Source organism: Ambystoma mexicanum, chromosome 5p (assembly GCF_040938575.1).
Source record: "Ambystoma mexicanum isolate Mex_15411 chromosome 5p, UKY_AmexF1_1, whole genome shotgun sequence".
Lineage (NCBI taxonomy): Eukaryota > Metazoa > Chordata > Amphibia > Caudata > Ambystomatidae > Ambystoma > Ambystoma mexicanum.
Window position 1 is genome coordinate 276,234,107 of NC_090930.1, and position 23,264 is coordinate 276,257,370.

General features: G+C 47.8%; 1 protein-coding gene across 8 annotated transcripts in view; it reads left to right on the forward strand.

Moving 5' to 3' along the window:
* SEPTIN6 (septin 6) overlaps window positions 1–23,264 on the forward strand; it is a 450,192-nt gene that overhangs the window by 182,964 nt on the left and 243,964 nt on the right. The gene's annotated exons all lie outside the window — the stretch shown is intronic.

A 23,264-nucleotide genomic window follows, 5' to 3' on the forward strand; every position in this document is an offset into this window, starting at 1 on the left:
TCCCTTATTCGAGGTCTGTGGTTTAGAAAACACTCGGGTATCAAATCTGGAACGATCTGCCTTCCTGTTCTGTAGTCTATGGTCCAATTGGACAACTAAGTCAATATAGTCAGAACATTCTTGTGGAGGATTCACAACTTGCGCTAACACATGCTTGAGCTCTCCACGCAGGCCTCTGTAGAAAAGCGTTATTCTCTTGTCCTCGGGCCATTGTGTTTCCACTATGAGTCTATTGAAGGAGGCTATATAAGTCAAGAGGTCTTGATTACCCTGTCGTAATGAGAGAAATTCATTGTCCAAGGCCTGCCCTTGTGCATGTCTTGCGAACAGTTTCTCCATGCTGGACTGGAAGGCCTGAAAATCATGTAAAACCGGATCATCCTGGGTGACTAAAGGGATCGACCAATCTGCAGCGCTGCCACTGAGATAAGAAAGCACGAAAGCCACCTTGGTCTGGTCTGTTGGGAATGCAGCTGGTCGACATAAGAAATGTAGGCGGCACTGGTTGATGAACACTGCGAATTTCTTTGGATCACCAGAAAAGCGTTCGGGCGGAGCCAAGGGCACATTACCGGGCAGATTGATTTGCACTGGATTTGAAGCTGATGCAGAAGGATAACTCCCTCCTGGAACGGGCAAAGGTGTCTGTCCTGCCTGCGTTTGTAACAACTGCCTAGCAAGGTCCTCTGTGCGCTCCTTGGAAATTATCAGTTCTCTTCTTAGAGAGTTCGTTTCCTGACGAGCTGCATGTACTTCTGCTCTTAATTTCCCGAGCAACTGGGCTAGTTGATCAGTGTCTGAGGTTTCCATTGCGCCTGGGTAGCAGTTTTGTGGTGGGCTTCGCGTTCTGTAACGCTCACCTGATTCCCACGGAGGCGCGGGTCTTGGCAGGAAGCTGTCTGTGACTCAAAGTGATGTGCAGGACTCGATTGGCTTCTAGGGTCGAACCTCTTCGCACTGTGTGTCGGACTCGAAGAGTGAGGTTTCTGCAGGTGAAAGAATATGGGGGTTAATGGTCTGGGTAGTTGAATGTCCCTCTCTCTCTCTCTCTCTCTCTCTCTCTCTCTTCCCAGCTTTTTCGTAGAGCCCCCCAGGTCAACGTGCTCACCTTTTATATAGGTGAATGCTGGGCTCTCCATCTGCGTCTGGTGCAGGGTGCCGTTGCCAGTTCCTTCACTGGTGAAACATAGGCCTCTTGAATTCAGAGGACGGTTACCGTCGTTATCTGCACGAGCGGTGAGTTTCTGGACACCTTTTGTCTTAAAAGTCTTTAAATGCGTGGCACGTTTATATGCAGACTCTATATAATGCTTTTCCCTTATGTATTGCAGGGCTCTTGTGATGGAAGATGAAGTGAAGCTCCTGGAAGTTCATAAGTATGGCAAGCGCTCTGTCTCTTTCCTTGCAGCTTAGTTCGTGTTAAAGAGACGCCGGAGTATTTGCAGGCGTTTTATTGCGACGAGCGTGATGGACGTAAGTAAATACCTGCTTAATGTCTCTTCTTTTGCCTTTCAGATGTTGGTTTGCAGCGCCGGAGTCCGCGGAATGCCAGTAAGTTGTTAACGATACTTTGTCTTTGCAGGCGGCGATGCAGAACGAAGAAATCCGGAATTCACAGCGTGCCGGTAAGTATGGCAATGCTTTTGCCTTTGCAGGTGGAGATGCGGCGTGAAGAAGCGGCCGCAGCCGATGGATCAGGTGAGCAAGTACTGCGTGTAAAGTTTGCCTTGCTAACCTGTTGTTTCTGTTCTTTGCAGGTGCTGATGATGTCTGGATACTGAAATGGTAAGTAGGAATTTTGCAGGTCCAGGATCAGAAGAAGAAAAGCCGGAGCAGACTCGGTGAGCGTTCTGCTGCAGATGCAGAATAACGCGAAGCACGCTTCATCTATCGGGTGTGGTTCAAATAGCCTTGGAGTGATGAGACGTCTTCTTCCACGGCCCCTAGGTAAGAAAAGAGTTCCAGTTTCCAGAAGAGTTCCAGTGCTGTATCCAGGGAGTGGAGCTGCCCCACCCAGGTAAGAAAGTAGTTCCTGTTCTTAGCTTCTAAGTGGCTGGTAAGTAAGCAGCATGGTCTGCTGCAGGTAAGTCCACCAAAGCATCCTCACACCTATTATGAGCCCGGCGCTTCCAGTGCCGGGACCAATGGTTTTGATGAGCCTGGTGCCACCGGCGCCAGGACAAGGTCCAAAAGGTCCCAGTGGGGACCGGCTGGTGCCTAGGATTAGGATTAGGGTTAGGGGCCTGCTTCCAAGGACGTTGGGCTGGTCCTGGCTCCTTGGAAGCAGTGATCATGACACTGATTGTGGTAAGAGGCACTTAAGTAGAAGTTCCCCTTGTTAGTATAGAAGAGCCTTTTTAGTACAAGATCAAATGGTAATCCATAAACCTAGCTAGGAAGGGGTGTATTTTAAGCACTCATGGCCCTATAATGATGTTTCGCACTACCTTGCTTTTAGAGAGTATATGGGTAGCAGCAGCACACATCCCCTGTTACTACATTAGTAGCCTAATGTACTTTTAAACAAAAATCTTTTTAAAACCTTCTTCCCAGCTAGTTTTGCCTTTCAGCCATTCCTTTATGAAACCTTGAGTAAGGCCTAAAAAGGTGGTTGTGCAATAATGGGCACACCGTTAGCCCAGCTCTGCAACCTCGATTGTAGTTTGCACTGGCATAAACTGGACCCTGGCACTAGATTGACCAATATGGTTGGGGCATGGGTGTTTGGTGGTTTTTTGGGCCTGACCAATTAGCTGGCTTCCAAAACCTGAGTGAGTTCCCTTGTGTGTAATTTAAGGGCTTGCTTATGCCAGCCCAGGAGTGTTTGGTATATCAAGGGGAGACCCTGACCTTTTCCCCATCAGTGCTGGGATTTCTGCAGGTTTCACTTACTTGTTGGAGGATATTGCCATGAACCCGCGATGCTGCAATTTTAGGACCTGGTCTTACCATACAGGCTGGGTTTTGTGTTCATATCCGTGGCTCTGGTTTTCATTTTTGGCTGCTGAATATATAATTCCTGGGCTGCGCTACTCATCCTCCTGATGTTCCATACTGGCTATGGTGCATATACTATGCTGGCATTTTCTGGGTGGTTTTCCATTTGTCTTCCTGGATTATCCTACCAATGTATGGGTCACTGCCGTCATCTGGAAGACACTTCAATACCCCTCCTCTGCTGTTCGTCTGGGCTGTTCTGAGACACCGCCCCCGTAGTCTCCTTCACAGGACCATTTTCTGTTGGCTTGCTGCCATGCTTATCCATGTGAACCTTCTCTGCCATTGCTTTCACTTCTGGCTGGTGCTCTACCCTACAGGAAAGGCAGATTATCTTTTTGTCTGGGTCACTGTTGGTCCCTGGGGAGAGACTAATTGCTCCCAGGGGGCTGTAGCCTCAAACGCCCTCTAAGAGCCAGTTAAACATCACATCACCGTGCTGCGTGTGTAGGGTGCAGCCCAGCACCAACTCTAGGTCTGGGCTTGTGCTTGGTGAAATCCAGGCATCCATGTGGCTTGATGGGAGCAGGTGCAAATGGATCTTGGTCACCTTGCCTAAGCCCCGCCCACGTGGTGCCTTCCTGCCTGCCGCTCTTTTTCACCACTTAGCAACCCTCCTGGTGCCTTCCTGCTTGTCGCTCTTTTTCCCTACTTAAGGAGCCCTCCAGCCTCTTTTCCTTTGCAGACGGGGGAAGCAGGTGCAAGTGGATCTAGGTCACCTGGCCTAAGCCCCGCCCACCTGGTGCCTTCCTGCCTGCCGCTCTTTTTCACCACTTAGCAAACCCCGCCCACCTGGTGCCTTCCTGCTTGCTGCTCTTTTCCCTACTTAAGGAGCCCTCCAGCATCTTTTCCTTTGCAGATGGGGAACAGGGTTTATAGTAATAAAACCGAAAACAAAAATCCCGAATACAATAATCTCGAATCCAAAATCTCGAAAAAAAAAAAGTCGAATTTTTTTTTAATGACGTTTTTTGTTCGAAATGGGGGGGTTCCCCCCCCAACCCCCCTTTTTTCTATTTTTTTTTTATTTTAACCCATTTTTTTTACTTACCTGACCCCAAAAAAGCATATAATTAAATAAATAAAAAATTCGACTTTTTTTTTTTCGGGATTTTGGATTCGAGATTATTGTATTTCGAGATTTTTTTTTCGGTCTTTTGACCGACCACCGGGGAACAGGTGCAAGTGGATCTAAGTCCCCTGGCCTAAGCACCACCCACCTTCTTAGCCCTGCCGCTTCCTTCCTGCTCTTAACTATTAGATCAAGGGCGTCTCTCGCCTGGGCGTCCTAAGTGAAGGGCTGACGAAGAAAAGGGCAATTCCTGTTTGTACCTGTTCGGACCAGGAGGACCCAGGGCGCGACCCCCTGCTCAGACAGCAGGTAAGCATGCACCAACATGCCATCACCACCTCCTCTGGTCCAGCCGTGATGTTCCCTTGTGCCCCCACCATTCTCGCCCACAGGTTTTGCCTGTTTTGCTTGCTTCTACCCTGCTCCCCCTCACCTTCCTCCAGCCTACTTCTGCAGGAGTCTTTCCTGTTAAATTGTGTTTTGACCATCACCGTCTTGTGGCCAATACTGGATTTTACTTTTAAGGTCTTCATTGATTCACGGTGTGTCGCCCTTCCTCAACTCTTATGCTGGACTTCCTTTGCATCTTGTACTCATGGTGGCCATGAATCATGCTGTTCCCATCTTCATCTTGTATCCTTGCTTGCAACATTGTGTTACTACTGACTTCTGCAATTGTATTTGCTCTCCCTTCTTGCTTCTCCACTCTTTTTGACTGCTTACGCTCTGTTCTCTCCTCCTCGCCCTTTCTCCCTTTTCCTATACCCTCCCCTCCTCCCCTTACTTTCTTCTATGCACTTAATATATCTGAATTGTCCCTGGACCTAGTAAGATAGCAACCTCGTCGGTCTCCTCCCCGCCCCCCCCCCAGCACTATCTGAAATGTCGTCAGGCTTAGTATAATAGTTGCTTGTTTTGTTCCTCCCCTACCTTTCTGCACCCCTCTCCCTCACCTTTTTGTTTTTCTCCGGCTCTACCAGAAATGTCGTCGGGCATGGTACGGTAGTTGCATGTCTGTTTCTATTTCCTTTGCACTGCCCTCCCCCGACCCCCTTCCTTATCTATGTCTTAGCTCTTGCACTATCTGAAATGTTGTCAGGCCGAGTATGAAAGTTAATTTCACATCCTTACTGTTCATGGCCTGTAAGAATGTCATTGTGTTTTCTCATGTTCCCTTCCTTGTCTTGAAGCGCTTTGAAACACATTGTGTATAGGCGTTATATAAATAAACTATCATATCATGAGTTGACTGCCTGCCAGGCCCGGCCCAAAATCAGACACCCAGGCCACATGTGCAGTGCAACCCGGGGAGAAGAGCAGGACCTGCGAAGCCGCATCTGCAGGACAGTCCGGACTAGGCAACATGGCGGTACCCCTTGATGGCCTGCCCGGGGGACAGACGGTATGGGCCAAAAGTTGAGCCCTCCTGGGTTACGTCTGCTAGGTGGCCCAGAAGAGGGTGCCGTGGAAGTTGTCTTTGTCCTCTTCGAGAGGGGTGGTAAGTCATGCTGCCCGGTTGAAGAGTGGAAATGATTGATACCTTGCGCCGGATGGAGACAGAGAAGAAAGTGGGCAGGCTATAGCAGATGCATGCTGGAACGTAGCGGTGAATGGAGGTGGCGCTCCCAGTGCAATGGAGATGCTACCAGAAGAAATGATGCACTCCAGGGCATGGCAGTGAGTGTGGGGGGCCCCCAATGGGCAGAGGCCGCCAAAGAAAGAAATGCAGGTGGAGGACATGTGGCAGTGCCCTGCATGGTGAACAGGTCAGAGGACCAGTGCCAGGGGCGCCCCATCACATGAAGATGACGTTTACGGTCATGGGCACAGAGTGTGACTGACTGCAGCAGTCACACCCAGGCCATACATGCATATAGGGTGATATAGATCTATTAGTGTTTGGAAAGGGGCTTGATTAGTGCATATAAATATTGGTGTGTAATTGTGTGCACATGTAGGTGTAGTATTGGTTTGGGATGAGATGGATGTTTATAGTTTTTTTAGGGGTTTATGATTATAAGTATTGTTAGCGTTGAATATGTATTTTAGTGTTATAGAGCAGAGCTAAATATAGTAATCCCTTGGTGTATACTAAGCAGGAAAAGTGGTGAGCTGTCCAGGGCCGTCTAGGGGGGGGGGGCACTTAATGGCACACTTCCTTAGCCCTCCTCCACGGTGGGTGGAGCTATGTAGGGGATCAGTGCCCGGCCCATCAGTTCCACCATTAGAGCCTACCTTTGGCCCCTCAGGTGGGTGGGCTGATTGGCAGATCCATCTGAGGGAAATCACACCAGTGAAACAAACAATAGAAGTGTTGTCAGGGGTATGTTAGTCGACCCTTACCCTGAACCTTCTACATCAGTCAAGAGCCTAGGCATTAAAATAATGTCCTCAGGCTCTAGAGAAGCCCAAATCTCTGGAGTTTGCCAAACAGGCTTTGTCGGTCAGTGCTGAAGAAGGTGCTCCCTGTTCTCCCGATCGAATCTAGGTCAATAATTGTGACCGCTGCCATCATGGGAGCAATCGACTATAGTAATGGGATTTAACTTGGTCAACTGTAGGTTCTGACGTCTTTCAGACGTCTTCAGATCCTTCAAAACTCAGCGGCTAGGCTTGCCTTAAATTCTCCTAGAATGGCTCACTCCCATGACATTCTTCATCGCCTTCAGTGGCTCCCTGTTAGCCCAGTGAAGTTTAAAATCCTGTCTATTGTTCACTGTGCCTCCATCGCGTCAGGGCTACGTTTCTCCAATTTAGACTCTTACCTTACCAACCAAACAGGCTTCTCTGATCAGCCAATCAGTCTCTGCTGGTCGTTTCTCAATTTCAGTGGGCTCGAGCTGGAGCCAGATCTTTCTCTGTGCTTGCCCCGTCGCTGTGGAATGCCCTACCTCCTCAGATTTGGGGCATCCCCGTTTTTACTTCCTTTCGAAAGCAGTTACTCTTTTGCTCTAGCTCCCACTTTGCTATCTCACTCTCTTCAGCGCCTTGATGCCGCCAGGTCTTGTCGTGCTCTACAAATCTCTGTACAATACAGTAATAATAAAAAGTGATGTTATTTTACTCTATTAGAGAAGTGATAAAATAAAAAGGATCCCCTTTTCGGATCCCTTAAAGTCACTTTGTTTTCTGTGTTGCATTGTACAGAATAATTCAAGAACTAGGTATGTAGCGCATCTCCTGTTCTTGGCTCCTATATTTGCTTGTGGCATAGCACCCCTTCCTGTCCAGCTGACGCGGGGGTGGCAGTGGGTTGTTTCAGTGGTTTCAGCCTTGGCCTGGGCTAATGAAGGTGGGGTAGAACTCGGACTTGCCTGACCTTCCCCAAATAACTGATGGATTGCCTTCAGGGTTGGTCCCGATATATTGTATTGGGAACTTTTACTGCCTTGGAAAACTCCACCCAAATGCATTTTAAGGGTACTCCCCTGAACAGTGGCCTTTTTTATGGGCCCCCCTTAGGTTCCCTAGAGTTTCCTGCAAAAGATTGGAATTTTAGCATGCACTCTGGATTATGCATTTTTAAAGTCTTGGTATTGTACTCTCCTGAAAACACACCAAGTTACATTGTATAACTGTTTATTACTGTATCTATGTTCTAAGAGTGTAATGTGACCATATGGATCCAATGTCAATCGAACGTGGCGGCCCTCTAGGCTTGGCTGTTACTGTTAATCCCTTTTTTTTGCCCTCTGGCTCTATATGATTATATGGTGGGCATTTGTGACGTTTATGCTGCTGTGTGCTAGGGGTATAGAAATTGACTGTTTTCCGTGTGGTGTTTTGTTTTCGTGATTAATAACTTCATAAAGGCATAGCTATTGTTGATTAGTGTTCAGTTGTCTTCCTACCCTTTAAGTTGGAGGAATAGTGTCTGCCACCCGGTGGGGGCTTAAATGTAGTATTAGGAGTGAGCTGGGTTTTCAGTGACATTACTGTTTTTATACATACTGTGTGTTACTGTGTCCTGTACTCATTTGACTTAATACATATGTTTTATGCGAGTTTCATAAAGTGTATATTTTTCAGTACACCAGTATAGTGTACCCTTTGGGGGGTGACTGTTGGAAGAGACTTGTAATTCACTACCAGCCTTCCTCCCTCTCTAAATGTAAGCCCAACTTCTCTGCTATAGCTACTGTTGGAGGGGTCTAGTCTGCCTTTTGGTTGGGTTCCCAATTGCCAAAAGTTGCCTTTTTTAGGTTCATTGATTTTCTCCTGCTCTCCCCGTCAATAGAAGGATGTGGGAAAATCTCCCTAACACAACAACCAGCACACAAACCGTGTACAAAATTGCCAAAACTTGAACAAACACCAGGTCGCTCTAACCCAGACGTCTCACACTGAGGACTCCTTGTTGACTGTGAACAGACTAAAACAAAACCTAATCTAACAAACAGAAATCCTTGTCTAACACACAAAACACCCAACTACAACTATTCCTTGTGGGAAGAGCTGGAAATCTGACCTAAACAGATCTGTCAAACTTTGGATTTCTCATAGACCAATCCAACGATGGTGAATGCAACATTTACCAGCTGCTTCTTTCCTTTGCTACATTGTGCCATACATGTCGTTCCCAGACAAATCCTTGGCAGTCATTGCACTAGTACTCACTATAGCAACAGTCTCACCAAAGGTGTTGGGTAAGATTTTCATATTTATGAGAAATGTTTACCTGATCTGTGTCAACCGCAGAACATTTTGCTTGGACTTTGTAATTATTTTATTCTGTTCCTTAGGTGAGTGGGAATCTTGTTCCCCTCTCACCTAGTCTTTTGCTCTTTTTACGGGTGACCTTTTTTTTTTGTTGATAAAACATTTTTTATTGTTTTACATTCAAAACTACACAATAACAGCTTGTGCGGATTGGCATGCCCTTCCAAACTTCAACCATTAACAGATCAAGTATCAGTCACCCCTGACATTTCCCCAGGTTTTAGTGCCATTCAATCATATCCCCCTCCCTGCATACCACAGGGTCCAGCCGGTTCTAGGGTCCATTTTCTTCCCACCTCCCCCATATCTTGTCCGCCTTAGCAGGGCATCCTCTGGCAGTATATACTCGGTGCTCTATAGTGGCACAAATGTTCATATCTGTTGCCCATTGTTCCATCGTTGGGGACTCCGGGGCTCCCCATTTCTGCGCTATGTTGCGCTTCATCAGTCCCGCTGCTGTGTTCAGGAGCAGCTTGCCCCATTTAGTAAGTTCAATCTCATCCGGAGCACCCAAAATGAGAATCTTCGGATTTAGTGGTATGCGGCACACCAAGACATTGCCGAGTACAGTACAGCATTCACTCCAGAAGGTGCGGATTAGGGGGCATTCCCACAGGATGTGGAAGAAGGTCCCAACCCCATCCCCACAACGGAGACAGTTCGGGTTCAGGGCTCTCCCCCATCTATATAGTATCGTCCTGGGGTAATAGACCCTGTGCAGGATCTTTAATTGAACCAGTCGAATCCTGGAAGAGATGGCCACCTCCCTTGGATGCATTAGGACTTGGATCCAGTCCTCTGGATCTATCACCCCTACATCCACCTCCCATTTAGTTTTCAGGGTCGTGAGTTCTGGCGTAGCAAAGGATGTAATAGCATTATACAGGATGGAGGTGCATTTGGTGGGGATGAGAGCTGGTAATATATTACGTTCTATTGGTGTATAATCTGGGATATTGGTGCCTGCAGGTATGTGGTTTCTTAGGGCATGGGCCAGCTGTACATAGTGGTATCGCTCAGTGTCCGGGAGTCGGAATTTATGTTGGATAATTTCAAATGGGGCTATATCCCCCTCCTCAAGAATATCCCCAACCCTCAGAATCCCAGCCCTCACCCATCGGGGCCATGACTGAAGCTTCTTTATCTCGGGCAGGTTACTATTTTTCCACAGGGGTTGTGCCTCAGTTACACTATTTTCCCACCCAACGAATCTATGCGCCTGTTTCCAAACCACGATGGTATGAGTCGTGGTCGTTAGTGGAAGGGGTCTCGGAAGAGTTTGGTATAGTAGTTGCCATGGGTCGGTATCGTGCATGGCTGCAACCTCGGCCCTGATGTGGGGGAGCTCCCTATCACCATGAAGCCAGTCGTTGACCACTGCCAGCTGTGCAGCCCAGTAATATGTTTGGAGGCGCGGAGCTCCTATCCCCCCTTCCCAGACCGATCTTTGGAGCGTAGTCAGTGCTATCCTCGGCTGACCACCCCCCCATATCAGTTCCCGAAGGAGAGATTCAACCCTCCTAAAGTCGGAGTCTGGGATCCTCAGTGGGGCATTTTGTAAGACATAGAGAAACCTTGGGAGAGTCATCATTTTAAAGAGTGCGGCTCTTCCCATGGGCGTAAGAGGAAGAAGTCTCCAGTGGTGGGCGTCATTGACAAAGCGGTCAAGGACCGGTTGAAAATTGTGTAGTGTGTATTCAGGCAGGTTCGCGGTCACCCAGATCCCCAAGTATCGAAAACCTTGCGGTTCTATTCGGTACGGACATTCCCGAGGGTCGGCCTGCACATTGCCCTTCACCGGGAAGAGGACCGATTTTCCCCAATTGATTTTGAGCCCACTGAGGAGGCCAAAGCGGGCAAGCATCTGCGTCACCTTGGGGCAGGACCGAGCCGGGTCTCCCAGGTAGATCAGGAGGTCATCTGCGTACAAGGAGACTCGGTCTTCATGACCTTCAGGCCATCTGAACCCCGTCCATGCAGCGTCTTGTCGAAGCCAGAGGGCCAGAGGTTCAATCGCCAGGGCAAAGAGAAGGGGAGAAAGGGGACATCCCTGTCTCGTGCCCTTTCCCAACGAGAAGGACCGGGACGGCCAACCATTCACTCTGACCTCCGCTCGGGTGTTAGTGTAGAGGAGTTTCACCCAGTTCAAGAAGCTGTCTCCGAACCCCATACGCCTCATGACCTCCCAAAGGCAGTCCCACCTAACCGAGTCGAAGGCCTTCTCGAAATCTACTGCCAGTAGGGCGAGAGGGGTGTCAATAATCGGGGCCCGCTCCAGTGCCAGATGGAGCCGACGCAGGTTCATACGTGTTGATTTGTGTGGCATGAAGCCACATTGATCCGGGTGGATCAGGGTATGGATCACTGATTGCAGCCGGTTGGCAAGGAGCTTAGCAAGAACTTTGGCCTCGCTGTTAATTAACGAGATAGGCCGATAAGAGGCGCACTGTTCCGGGGGTTTATCGGGTTTAGGAATGACCACAATGGTGGCTTTACACAGATCCGGTGGGAGGGTGCCTTGGTCGCGGGCACCAAGAAACATCCTGTAAAGGGGGGGTCGCCATTTTATTCCCCCCTAGTTTTTACCAGGTCTCGGCCGGGAAACCATTAGGGCCCGGTGTTTTCCCTGTTTGGAGTTGGGCTAGGGCTTCGGCTATTTCGGATTCAGAGAGATCCGAGTCTAGCTCTTCCCGTTGTTGTGGTGTCAGTGCTGGAAGTGTAATTTCATCTAGTAGGGTCGGGTCGAACGGTGTTATCGGGGCTTGGTAGAGTTCCGCGTAGAACTGGGCAAATGCCTCTGCTATTTCCGCATCCGTCTGGCACTCCACACCACTTGGGGCAACAATCTCCCCGACATGACGTCTCCCCTCCTCCCTCCTCTCCAACCAGGCCAGCAGTTTGCCCGCCTTGTCCCCCAACTCGTATATCCTCGCTCTGGTGTCCCAGTGGGCCTGTTTGGCATTATCTAGCATGACATTTCTAAGAGTTTCTGTGGTTAGCTTGAGGGACCTTTGGGTCTGCGGGGTAGGGTCAAGAATATGCGTGCTTTCGGCCTGGGCCATTTCGGCCTCCGCCTCTACTATTTTCTGGAGTCTCTCCCGCTTTTTGTTTGCTACCCAGGAGATGATTTCCCCACGCAGCACTGTTTTATAAGCCTCCCACACCACCACCGGGTCATCCATTGCTGGTATATTTATGTCAAAGTATTCATCAGACACCTCCGTAAGGCGGTCTACCAATTCTGGGAAGCCAAGGTGGTAGCTGTTTAGCCTCCACGTCCTAGGGGGGGTTACCGAGTGCATTCGTATTTCAATTAATAGGGGGGAGTGGTCCGAGATTCCACGGGGGAGGTATTCTGCGGATATTGCCCTGTGTAGGTCTGTGTTCGGGACCAGGAGGTAATCAAGTCTAGAGAGGGAGCCGTGGGCTCCAGAGTGGAACGAGTAGCCTCTATCTTGGGGGTGCAACTCGCGCCACACATCTCGGAGGCCTAGAGCGGACACAAAGTTGGAGAGTTTCGTGGGAACATCCGGATTACGCCCTCTAAGATGGGTACGGTCCGTTGTGTTGCACATAACATCATTAAAGTCTCCCCCCAGGACCCATCGGTCTGGTTGGTGTTTCCCCAGGAGAGTGGTGACATCCTCCAAGAGTCCCTGGCCCAGTCCGGGTGGGGAATATATTGACACAATGGCCAGTGTTTCACCCCAGAGTGAGCCTAGGATGAGTACATAGCGACCCCGTGGGTCCAGTTCCACAACCTGTGGGGAGAACGGGAGACTCTTGTGTATAAGAATAAGGGTGCCCCTGGATCCCATCGTGTACCCCGCATGGAATGCGGTTCTGTAATTTGTTCTCTGGAAAAGGGTGCAGTGTGTTCCCGCTAGGTGCGTCTCTGATAGAAGGGCCAAGTCGGGAGAGTGCCTATTTAGCAATTGTTTAATCAGGCGTCTTTTAATCCCAGATCCCATTCCGTTCACATTCCAACTGAGCAGCTTGAGGGACCTGGGGCGATCTGGTGGGGGTGGGTGTATTTGTGGGTGTGTCATCTAGAACTTCCCGTTAGAGGGCACGCAGGATGCTTGTGTCGGGAGAGCTTCCTCCCCTCGGGGGAATGTGGTCCCAATACTTAGTACAGCAGGGTGTAATGTGCAGAAGGTTGTTTTTAGGTCTGTGGTTGGACATGCCATGGATCCGAACTGACAAAGCAACATTAAAACTTTCCCTTTCATCGCCCACCCCATACTCCACCCCAACTTGAAGTACCTGTCGCCCAAACATACAAATACAACCGACTGCCAAGGGACAGTCAACTCATCAACCTAGAACTGTTCCTCAAGTGGTATAACACTACTTAATCTTAAATTGCCTTGTTCCGGCCGTGGGGGTTGCGTGGTCCGGGCCGCCAGTTATACAGACATCGGGTTCACATTTGATTCGCTGTTAACATGGGCTAATAGCATGGCGCCGGGACTCAAAGCGTAACTACAAGCGGGTACCTTATTTTTCACTTCAGTCATTGTCCCTGTTTGGCTGCGCCTGGGGTTGATGCTGCGGAAGTTCAGGAGGTATCCTGTCTCGTCTCGGGCGATTCCTACCATTATCTTGTCTTCTGTCTGGCCTCCAATTACCCTCTAGGTGTCCTGCTGCCCAGTTCCATCCTTCAGCTGGGTCCGTGAAGTGCACAGTTGTTCCATTAAAGTATATTTTCAGCTGTGCCGGGAATAAGAGTCCGTATTTTACGTTAAGGGTCTGGAGACGTTTTTTAAGAGGGCCAAAGGATTGTCTGGCTCTTTGCACTTCTCTAGTGAAATCCGGGAAGAAACCTATCTTGGAGCCGTTGAACGTTATGGTGCCCTTGGTCCTGGCCATTTGGAGTATTGCATCTCGGTCTCTATAATTCAGAAGTTTCGCAATCACTGTGCGAGGTGGGGCACCTGGGATTTGCCTGCCAGTTGGCATTCGGTGGGCCCGTTCAATTGAGAAGAAGTTCGACAAGGTCTTGGGGGCAAAGATGTCTGCAAGCCATTGCTCTAAGAACAGTTCCATGCTTGCACCTTCCGCTTTTTCCGGCAGACCTAGGATCCGAATGTTGTTTCTTCTTGCCCTGCCCTCCCCCTCTTCCACTCTTTCTTCCAATGCTTTGAGACGGGCTAGTGCTCCTGACATTTGCTGGTTCATTGTTCTTAAATTGTCCTCTGTTTCAGATATTCGACCTTCAGCTTCACCGGTACGGGCTGTGAGTTTTTGGAGGTCGTGGCGTAATAGCGACACATCTGCACTGATGCCATCCATCTTCTTTTCCATGGAGGTTCTCGAGCTGGCTATAGCGTTCATGACATCCTTCAGCGAAATGTTCTCCTCTGTTTCTGGTGTGGCGCTAGTATTGGGTTGCTCCGGCGGGAGGGCTTGGGCGGGGGTCGTGTACTGCTCTATTTTGCTCTGTGTTGTCATGCCTCTTGCTTTATCTTTACCCATTTCTGAAGGTATATAGTGGGCCGCAGGAGGTCGGCCCCACTCACGCACTGTTTATAAGGTTTTGTGGCGTATGTTCCTTAAGACGGTTTGTAGGGCGGGTGGGTGCTGCACCCCGTTCCGGAGCTGGTAGGATATGTTGGCGCCCAGCGGTTGTTGGGCGGGTTGGTTCGCTCACCTGGGGATTGCCCTCCTATTCTCCCCCTTCTGTACCCCCTTTCCTTTGTGTGTTCCTTGTAGTGTCTCCGCCAGGACCCTACTCCTCTATTGCCGCGCTGTGTGCTTGATTGTTGGCCTCTAGTTATGGCGCTGCTGAAAGGTCAATTCGCAGATATGCAGGCACTCCAATCGCTGCCCCTATAGTGTTTATTGATGGACACCGCGTTGTTTTAGTGCGTCGTTCTCTCAAATCTGGTCCCCAGGGCCCCAGACTTCCAACGGCTTTCTCCCTTCTCCCGGATCCGCTCAGGCACTGTCACGCAGGGGGGGGGGGGGTTTTGTGGGATCAGGCCTACTCCCGTTGAGACAGCGCTCCCGCGGGGGGGTCGGATTCCCGTGCGCCCGAAAGCACACGTCAGGATGTGGCCGGTAGCAGCAGGGTCCTACCTTCTCACCCGCGGGCAACTGATTCCGCCCGTCCGGCCGGGTTCTACGGGCTTGTGTCTCTCCTTCGCTCTCCAGCTGGGCCGGGTGTCTGCCTTTCTCAGTTGGCGTTTCGTCCTTGCCTGCCGTTTGGGGGTCGGACCTGGATTCGTATGTGCCCGAAGCACACGGCAGGATGTGGCCGCTAGCAGCGGGGACCGCCCATCCTTCCAATCGCAGGCAGCTCCCGCTTGTGCGATCCGTTCCGCCCGGCGGGAGTCCAGGGGCTCGGCTCTCCTCTCCGCTCTCCGCTGTAATCTTGCGCGGCTGCTCCCGGCAGGGTGTCTGCTTCCTGCCTTTGGCGCTGTATTACGCGTCTCCTCCTAGTCCGCCGGCCATTTTGTCCGTTGTCGGCGTTTCGGACTTCTCGGACCAATTGCGCCCGACTGATGCTGTGTTTCGGGTCGGTAGAGTGGCGACCCGAACGTCCACGGTTCTGCTGCGCCTGGATACAATTTCGGTTGTTGTGGTGCCCAAATAGCAGGATATTTTCAGGATTTGGCTGACGGCCGCGGGAGCTCCGAGGAATCACGTCCTCATCCCGTGCTCGCTGGCCACGCCCCCTTCGGGTGACCTTTTTATGTCTTTCCTTAATGTATTATTGGAGTTATAGTTTCCTGTAACTTTGTACTATGGTAGTAAACAGCGTTTTAAATACATTGGCTTCATTTTAATTCTCTTATTTCTTTGGTGAACTACTGTTCCCAAGAGATGAAGTGGGATTCATATCCCCTTTACATTGACTTTAGTGAGCCAGCACACCCCACCTTATGTGGAGGGCTTGGGGATATAATGGTACCCCGTTTCTTACTTACCTGGTAAAAATGATGTTACAATTTCAAGTTTACTTGAATGGCTGGTGGCAGTGAGACCACTTTTATGACTTTTAGTCTTATTGCTCGTCAGGCTGTTAAATCGGCCTCTGTAATGCACCGTAGGGCCACCATTCTGCTAGAATGGTGGGCTCTTTCTTCATTGGCAATTTCTCATTTGCCTGTTTCCTCTGTCGTCTTCTGCCATTCTTGGTGGGAAGAACCTAGGTTGAAGTTTTGTCTTTGGCTGGAATCCTTTGTATTCCCTGCCACGGCTCCAGAGTATCTGAGAAGGCAGGAAGCAGAGGAGGAGTCACTCTGCAGCCTTGTGCCTTTCATTTTGCCTGAAAGGAATCCAGTCTCAATGGGAGGCTGTCTGTTCTGATTGGACAGCCACACGCCCTTTCTGTAAACTGCAGGGAGAGTTTTCAGAAGTTGTGCTGTAGTTCTTGATAAATACTCTGATCCTGGAAGCTGCTGACAAGTCAACTGGAGCTGAATCCAAAGGGGTACATTAAGAAAAGACATCTATAGCAATTTCCAGCGACCAGAGAGCCTGCTGTGTAATTTAAGCCTGATGCAACCCTTCCTTCCAATTTACCTGGGGTGTCCCAAATGTGGCAACTCCTACCCAGAGGCTGGTGCGACCCACTATTCTCAAAAATACCTGCATTTTGAGCCATCCCATGATATGCTGCGACCTTGCTGGGCTGCAAACCAACAATAACTTGGGACCTCGAGCCTAGTGCGGTGCATGGTCTTCCGAAGTCTGAATCCGTCTGAAAATTTGGACTCCTGCTGGATCTCCAGGGACAAGATTCGAATCCTTCAAGTCCCCTCAACAGAATGCAGGACTCGATTAGTGAATAGAATCCGACCAGTATTCGTTCTTCGTCTGGCTGCTGTAAAAAGGCACCAAATCCACAGAGCTGTGAGAATCCATGAAGAGTCCTCTGCTGGAAGCCTCCTCTGATGACTGCTGCTTCAAGTTCCCATCCAGTGTCTAGTTCTTTTGTCTCCAGACCAAGAATCCAGGGACTGGGTCCTGTGCTGCTGCATCCTGAAGGCATCCACTCCGAAGCTCTTATTATCTCTTAAGGTACTGTGCTGGCTTGGGAAATACTTGCCTTATTTTTTTTTGTGGCTCCTGTGAGGCTCCGGGGGTGATTCGTGTGGTTGTCAGTTTGCCCATACCTCTTGCCCAGGCCTCATGCTGGAACGCATCTAGGGAGCTTTCACTATTGCTGAAGCTAATACTTGTTAAAGAAGAGATCCTCTGGAACTTTGACTTTCCTGCAACTGAAAGCTATTCTGTTTGCCAACAGTTGGCACCTAGTCTACTAGGATCCCTCTTCTCCCTCTTAGAAAACTCATGCTATAGACTAAGGAAAGGCTTTAATGATTAGGATTCTGTCTGGAATTTGAACAAGTATAGAAGTACTTACTTACCAGTTAGTGTTGTAACTGTATCAATTGCTAGTGCAAGCCACTACTAGTTGAACAGTGGAACTGTCCTTACTGCCATTTTCCTGTAACAATTGTGGGTGCGAGCCACTGCTATTTAAGCAGTCACAAGTAAAAGTATTACTGGAATAGTGTTCCACATTCTTAAAAGTAGCAAGTGTTGGTACTGTTTTAGTATTCTTAATTGAATGAGTGTAAAAACTCAAAAACAGGGTTTACCTACCTTTTAAATACATTGCGTCTTTCTTAAAGTCTACCATTGGGTTTTGTTTTCCCTGCTCTGCTTTATACAGAGCTAAAATAGTCTCTTGAGTCAATACTTGAGCTTTGAGTTGCTGATGGCTCCTCTTAAATATATAGGTCTTACTCACCTTGAATAGCTGCTGCTCTTCTAAACCTGTGACCCTGGGTTGTGCTTCCCTGAATTGCTTTGGTGCTATTCTAAAATAGTTTAATAAAGTTCTTATTTACCGTAGACTGTATTATACACTTCTTAAAAGTATACTGGGTATAACTAGCTATTTGGTAGTGGATAGTTATGTACCAATAGGTCAATTACGTAGCTTAAAATGCATGGTGTCTTAAAGTGTAATTGGGGTTTGCTTTCCCCGATTTGCTGAGTGCATTCTAGAATAGGTATTGAGTTTTAATACGTATCATGCAGTAGCTTGAGGCCCCTCCAGAAATATGAATATGATGGGTTATTTTTAACACGCTTAATACCCAGAGGTTTCTAAGTGCGTACTCGGGGATCGAACCTGAGGTGCTTCATGTCGCCTTGCTTCCAAAGCGAGCACATTGCCCTTGAGCTATCCTCCCGAGAAAGTATGAGTTTTATTTGCCATCTCTGAACTGAGTTCTAAAAAGTAATGTTGCAAGGTGTATACTTGTAAGAGGATTGGTTTATTATGTGATTTCTATAACCACTGTGTCACTGCATGACTCACTGGGCCTACTACCCTTGAATTAGTCACTGTATTCTAAAAGTAGATATAACCTGGTTTTACTCCCCAAGAATAGCTGACTGCCATTCTAAATGTGTTGTAGGTTTGACTTGCCTTGACTAGCCTTGACTACTGATTGTATTCTCAATAAGGTTATACTATGGGCTGTATCCCATAAGTATTGAGTTGGTTTTTATAATTGTTTATATTATGTTCTAGTACTTTTTCCCCAAGATGTATCTGGGCCTACTTGTATTTAAATAAACCATTTATTTTTAGTTACAGAAGTGTTTCTTTGGACCATATGTATGCTAAAATCTTTGTGCTAAACTCTAGCCCACTCGCCCTCCTAAAATAAGCCTGGCTGCCCTGTCCATGCTAACATTCTCAGGTGCTACAGCCTTCTACCAAGAGTGGAGCTTATTTACTTCTCAGATGTATGGTTTTATGAAGCCCTTAGTTGACTTTAAAAGGACTGTCCTATCAATAAGCCTCCATGACTACTTTAGAGTACAAAATGCAGTAGCTCAACTCCTCCATATACTGGAAAGGTTGGAACACATTAATCCGGAACCTTTAGACCCTTCACTGACTTGATTGGATGCAGAGTTTAATTGAAAACTTTGAGCCTTCCACAAAAGTGGCCGTGAGTAAGTGTTGGGGCACAATTTCTAAAGTCCACCCAAAAGACTTTATAAGACTATTCTTTGGTGATACAGAAACTCCAACTTAGTATACGGCTGTACTACTCAAGGTAGCGGTAGCTGTGTATTTTAGGAGGGAGAGATAACTGTGGGAAGGTACAAAGAACGTGTAGCATACATATGGTCCAAAGAAACACTTGTACACTAATGTATTGTACAAATAATGGTTTATTTTATATATACATGGGCAAATAGAGTTCTTTAGAAAGGTAAGTACTATTAGAAGTCAAAGGCAATATAAAAACCTACATAATACTTTGGTAAGTAAACAAAGTACATGGCACATTTGGAATATGCAGGTGAGTAAAACCATGTTAGACTTTTAGACTGGCAGTATGCAAACCAAGGTAAGCAAGACCCTTTTGGTAGTAAACAATCACTTATACAATTTCAGGAATAATAGTTATACTAGCCTTTTTTAATTTCTAGAATAGTGGAACACAATTCAAAGGTAATCAATAACTAAAACTTTTCAGAATGGCAGTTTGCACTTCAAAGGTAAGTAATAACTTTGTAATGTGTAACGTATTCTATTTTAGGAATATTCAGTTGCAGGACCAACATGTTCTATTTTCTTCACAAAGAGAAAAATCAAACCAGGACCTCCCCCACCCCGGACGGCAGAAGGATCAAGAGACAGCACACGAAAAAAGAATACAGCCACCATTCTAGCAGAATGGTGAACCTTCTCTGCTGTACTGAGGCTGGGTTGACAGCCTGCAGGGAAAAAAAAATAACAAGTCGCTAGAGCACGTCAACTGTCACCAGCCATAAAGGTATGCTTGTCACTAACAGAAATGTTACAGGAGCAGTGAGAAAGTGGTTACAGTGGATCCCCTCCGCACTCCACATAAGGTGGTTTTGCTGATCTCACAACATAAAATGTAGAGAGGATACAAATATCCCTCTACCCTTGGGAACATGTGTTCGTTAAGGAAAGTAAAGGACTGTAACATAAATGTTACCAAACCAGTGAGAAAGGGAAATTATGTAACCCAACAACAATCCACATAAGGTGGCGTGTGCCGACCTAACAATGGGGATTGTAGAAAGGATAAAAAGTATCCTGTCCTTGGGAACATTAGTTCACACAAGGAACCCAATAGAAAATAAAAAGGGAGGCCCAAGGGGCTCCCCAGCAACACTCCATAGAAAGTGCTGCATGCTGCAATAATTAAAATGTAGATGCCCAAAGCGTTATAGGAAAGTATATGAATCCAAAATAAAGTATGGAGAGTCACAAAAATGACCTCCATGGGAAGAGTAAAAGAAGGGTGAGTGGGGGGAAAGGTTCACACTCTGCAACATAGAAAAATAATCCACAAGTCCAGCAAAACGTGCAGGGGGTATCGAAGTAGGGAGATTTAGTATAAAAGTAATAATCTAACCTAACAAGAGGTTTGCGGGCTACATGCAGGGTGTGATGCTTCTGTCCAGCAAGATTGCTTTATGAACAGTCGCAGGCTTCAAAAGCAAATGCCGGAAAAGAGCCTCCTTTGCAGTCCAACTTATTTAACTTGATACCCACTTCACCCTATGCACTGGACGACCACCTGGCCTTCTTGTAACCTAGTTACCAATCAGATTTTCAGAAGTTTCCAGAAGTAGTTGTTGTTAACCTTCCATACTTTGATCCAGCTCCCACGGATTGGAATTGCCAATGTTCTTCAACAGGCCTGGTACAAAAAGACCTCCCTCGAACTCCGGCCCTCCATAACTGCCATGCGGTGAGGCCCAATTGACTTTTAGGGCTTTCCTGGGCTGGAAAACCTGCCTGCCTCGTGCCTTTACACCACCACATTTGGATCGGACTATGGACAACAGTAAATGTTCCTGATTTGGGCATGAACCCTCATTTTCTGTTAAGAAGAGGCCAGACCTATTGATAGCCAGAGTGTTCTGCTCTGGCAATTGCCTGTATTTGAGACTGCTCTTGGACTGCACCCCCGCATTAGCTTGCTCAACATTCCTATTTCAAACTTCGATTGCATGCGTTCGCTTCCCAGCCCACAGTGCAGCAACTGTCCTGCTAGTATCTCCCTCCTCACACACCAACACCACCCGAACTCTACACCTCCCTTATGTATCCTTTCTCCCTGAACAGGCTTTATTAGGGAATGAGTTGGATACCTGTACCTCAGGCTCCCTTCTGGATACACATGCCCCCAGCGCCTTCACTGCAACTCGTCCTCACACGAACATTCCCTTTTCTTACCGTCCTTCTTACAGAAGCCAATTCCAGGAGGCTGCCTTTGTAAAGTGTGCAGTCACTGGTTGGCCTCCCTGCTGCTGAAAAAGCAACTGCTGCCAGTATGTAATGGGTTGAACACACTTCATAGGGGAACTATGGGGTTTAATTTCAACTCCTCAACAGAAAAAGATCAGAGATGTTACAGGTCTAAACAAGCACATTCCTACCAGGTTAAGCTTCCTGGGCTGAATTGCAACATCCTCCTTTGGGGGAACATTGGAGCTAAAAGGAGGAACGCAGCGTCCTCGTCGAGAGAGAGAATCCATTTGTCTGCAGGAAATACTGGGCTCAGTGCCTAAACGGTCTTGTATACCTGACACAAGGCATAACGTTATATAGGCATCTGCAATGGCAGCCAATAAAAAAGCCACGCCACTCGGGGTGGGGGACTTATGAGTTTTTTTATTCTTGCGGTTACATGTGCAGCAGCGTTCGCGTGACTTATTAGATGTTATAAGACCTTGATATGGGGAATTGCAATAGTCCAGCTGTTAAGAACTATTGATGGTAATAACACGGTTTGAAAACATAAAGAAAAAGCAACCTCTTACTGAGCTGAGGTAGATGGGAGCTTTAGGTCTATCCCACCCAAAGCTTCGTTCAGAATGAACCTTCCTTCACGTGGATGTTTAATCCATTTCAGAGTGGAGAGAGACTCCCATACCTGGGAACATGGTCTGCTATATTGGGTCTATATATTGCAGTGCTTCAATTTCCATGGTCTTTGTTCGTGATTGGTTAGTAGGAGCAGGAAAAGCAGTGCAGGATGGCTGTGCTCCTGATGCGTGCAGAGCAGAAGGAACCGGCCTCTGGGCGGTGGTATGCTTCTAGGTGTGTGTATTCAGAAAGGATCCCCAGCTGGTGGGATCCTGCTTTAGCTTCTAATAACTGTCTTTCCTTGGAGAAGAGGATGGGTCAAGGGTGGCTTGAGAATTGTGAGACCAATCCGTATGAATGCCATAGAGTTATGCTGTTACTCTGTTCCAGAGAAGAGGGTTGCTAGAGTGGTTAGTCCATGTGTGTAGAAGTTGTATAGTAGAATGGTGAGCAGGTTAGTGAAGGATGCAAATAACGAAGCTGCATAAAGAATAGCCTATCAAGACATGAAAAGGCATGACCTTATCCTCGCACTCTGCAGACTGCTTCCATTTTATTCTCACTTCTCCCGTCGTCCTCCCTCTGCCCTCTAAGATACGTGGTGCGCCACGTGCAATAAGCACCGGTGAATGGCAGATGAGGCAAAGCGAGGGGTCTGGCTTGTGCCTCCACTCATTGCCCGAAGTGAAGTGTTGAGGGTTATGGAAGGCATAATAATAATTAATCCTAACAATAATAATTGGTTATTTATAATGTGCTTAATACTGAAGATGTTTCTAAGTGTGTGGGATTCCAACCTGTGTTGCTCTCCGTTTCCAAGGCTATCATGTTGCCACAGAGCTATACTGCCCATATACAACCAAGGCATGAGCTTTTTGTTTCAGAGAAAGCGCTGCCTGAGATGTGAAACCCCAGGTGATAATTTCTTTCTTCGTATGTTGGTTTTCTGGGTGCGTGAACTTGATTGGGTGCTGTGCCCCACTTTTGTCAGAAGTTGGTCGGGTGCTCTGTGAAGGTTCCATAATCCCGGTCCGATTATTCAACAGTCTGAGTGTCTTCCTCAGACCATAGGTCCCTCTCTCATGAGACACGTATCCACAAGCCAAATGGGACTCCCCTCCATGCCAACTCTTTGGCGTTGATGCAGCACCATAACCTCGGTTTTAGCATGTTGCTGAAACCTTGCTGTTGATGCAGCGGTCTGTCCACATTGTATGAGTTATGCGATTCCTTGGTTCTAGAGGAGCCTATTCTTTGGTTTTTGTTCCACTTATAATGGGATTTGTTGCTGCAAAATGGTGGTAGACTAGTCCTGCATGCAGATGTTCTCATTTGCTTAAGGGAGAACACAAGTATGTACGGTTTAGACTATGGACTCTTTGTCCTCCAGTGTTGTGCTAAAGTGGAGGCCTCCTTGATCCATATTATCTTCAATTGGTACATCCAAGAGTCTCATACGTTGTGTTTGGTGTAGAATATTTTACAAGCATGCACTGAGACATGTGTGCCTGAAAATACCTTAAAGGGGTGAGGGAGGGGGTTATAGAAGCAGAATGTAATACGGCAACCTCTCGCTATGAACTCAAG